This window comes from Festucalex cinctus, unplaced genomic scaffold (assembly GCF_051991245.1).
Source record: "Festucalex cinctus isolate MCC-2025b unplaced genomic scaffold, RoL_Fcin_1.0 HiC_scaffold_80, whole genome shotgun sequence".
Taxonomy (NCBI): domain Eukaryota; kingdom Metazoa; phylum Chordata; class Actinopteri; order Syngnathiformes; family Syngnathidae; genus Festucalex; species Festucalex cinctus.
The window spans coordinates 86,326-89,080 of NW_027520327.1; the positions used below are offsets into that span (position 1 = coordinate 86,326).

General features: G+C 43.2%; 1 long non-coding RNA gene across 1 annotated transcript; it reads right to left on the reverse strand.

Annotated features, from left to right (window-relative positions):
- Positions 1 to 466: 466 nt before the first annotated feature.
- Positions 467 to 996, reverse strand: LOC144011299 (uncharacterized). Its single transcript, XR_013281649.1, has 2 exons — positions 662 to 996; positions 467 to 510 (listed from the first exon to the last, which is right to left on the reverse strand). It is a non-coding gene; the product is annotated as an uncharacterized LOC144011299 (long non-coding RNA).
- Positions 997 to 2,755: the final 1,759 nt, after the last annotated feature.

The following is a 2,755-nucleotide window of genomic DNA, read 5'->3' on the forward strand; positions in this document are numbered from 1 at the left end:
CCTGTTAATTTTTAAGATTTTGACACATTCAGCTCAAATGTACAATCATGCGCTAAAAACGCATTTAAAGCAATAAAAAGGTGATTATGGCTGTCAAACCTAAACCAAACGTTGTGCACTCAAATCTTTTGCTGTATTTAGTTTATTTTGGCATCCGGATGATGATTCTAGCATGAAATTGCTTGGGCACCTGTTAATTTTTAAGATTTTGACACATTCAGCTCAAATGTACAATCATGCGCTAAAAACGCATTTAAAGCAATAAAAAGGTGATTATGGCTGTCAAACCTAAACCAAACGTTGTGCACTCAAATCTTTTGCTGTATTTAGTTTATTTTGGCATCCGGATGATGATTCTAGCATGAAATTGCTTGGGCACCTGTTAATTTTTAAGATTTTGACACTGTAGTGTTTTCAACAGAGATGTTGGTGACACCAAGCTAAACCACAAATGAAGACCCTGGAGTGGAGTTGCAGCGTTTAATTGTCTTCATAAGCATGTGGTGAAAACTGTAAACACAAAAACACCAAGCCAATCGCCACACTGTAACGTCAACACAAAGAAAACAAGGTGCATCGATCTCATCACAACGATGATTCGATGAAAATAAACATTAATATCCATGCTAGCAAGTACAAAGTATAATAAAATGAAACTTACGGCATTCCTGCCTGACAATTCTACGTGGATGGCGCTGGATAGTGTTTAGGCTCGGCCCATGTGTTGTCTCTGTTCGTGCAAGATGGCGTCCCGGAAGTACGTCATCGAAAACCGGAAGTACGACATCAAAAACCGGAAATATGTTAAACGATACTATTTTCCTTCTAACATAAATCAAATTGTTAATTACAATCCAAACAAAAATCCTTTTTATATAACGAACATGAATATATATTTTTAACATTACAATTTAAAGCAATAAACTAATTTACATCAAAAAAGCCGTGGAGGCAACACACTCCCCGCCTGGCCTCTCGAGGCCACTATACTCAAAACATTACACATTCAAGTCCTTTTGCAGAAGAAGAATCACTTCTGTCACTGGTCGGATAAAAGTCTTTAGATTGCCTTGGTCCCACGCCTTTACCTCAATCTTTCTCACTCGTTTGTCTTTGCTCGGGAATGTGGCGGTGACTCTTGCCAGGGGCCAACTGTTTCTTGTGACCTGCTTATCCTTAAGCAGCACTAGATCATTGACCTGTAGATTTCTGCGAGACTCAGTCCATTTTTGTCTTTGTTGCAATGTGGGCAAATATTCTCGCCTCCAGCGTGTCCAGAACTGATTGGCAAGAGCTTGAACCCGTCTCCACTGCTTGGTATACAGGTCTTTGTCCATGAAGTCTCCAGGTGGGGGTAACAGGCAAGATTTCTGCGTAATGAGCATCGACGGAGATAGGATGAAGGGGTTCTCTGGATCAGACGAAACTGGAAGAAGTGGCCTAGCATTGATAATGGCTGTGATTTCGGCCATGAGTGTACACAGCACTTCATGCGTCAGTTGCACTTTATTTTGGAGGAGCATTGAGTCCAAAATTCTTCGGGCGGTGCCAATCATGCGCTCCCAAGATCCTCCCATATGGGAGGCGTGTGGCGGATTGAATTCCCATCTACAATCCTGGTCGGTTAGGTACTGTTGCATGGAATTATCCTTTCTTAATTCCTTTGAAGCGCCAATGAAATTGGTGCCACGATCAGAAAACAACTGTTTTGCGGGACCTCTTAGTGCAAAGAAACGACGGAGGGCAATTATACAGCTAGATGTGTCTAGAGATTCGATCACCTCAATGTGTACAGCTCTCGAGCTCATACAGGCAAACATGAGGGCCCACCGTTTGCTTTCAGCTTGCCCGCCCCTGGTGCGTCTGGTAGTTATGGACCAAGGCCCGAAGACATCGAGGCCAACGTAGGTAAAGGGAGGACAGGCTTTGAGTCGTTCTGGTGGAAGGTCCGCCATGTACTGTTGTTCTTGTTTACCACGTAATTTGCGGCATGTTACGCAGTTGTGGATTACTGAATTGACTAGTCTTTTGCCACCTAAAATCCAAAGTCCAGCAGATCTAATAGCTCCTTCCGTCAGGTGACGACCTTGGTGCTTCACTTGCTCATGGTAGTGACGAGTGAGCAAGAGAGAAACGTAACTGCCTTTGGGAAGGATGACAGGGCTTTTTTCCAAGTTATCTATTTCTGAGTGTTTGAGTCGACCTCCAACAGAAATTAGACCATTCTGTAAGATTGGGTTGAGTTTTTGTAAGGAGCTTTGTTTTGGCATTGGCTTCCTGGCAGCCATTGCAGAAAGCTCTTTCTCAAAATGAGCCTTTTGTGTCTCTTTGAGGATGAAGTTTTTTGCCTGAGCCATCTCATCGGTTGTTCGAGGTATATGGCATTTGTGCCAGCCGTTGCATTCACTGTTTAGGTTAGTGCCGTTGAAGGATTTTGCCATGTGGATAAGATTTGCAGTTGCTCTGACCAAGGACTTAAATGTTGAAAAGTGCTCAAAACGTTTAGTGATGAGCGGTTGGAGGTATGTGACGTACGATTTAACTTCTGGCTTTATTTCGCAATCTTTTCCTGGTTCAATCAAGTCAAACATTCCACTTACTTGTGTTGTCCTTGTGGGAGGACGGTGGATGAAGACTGGTCCGGTGAACCATGTGGACTTTACCAGTTGAGCTGCTGACAAGGACCTGGATGCATGGTCTGCTGGGTTTTCCTCAGTGCGCACATAGTGCCATTGTTCGGGTTTTGACGATTGAT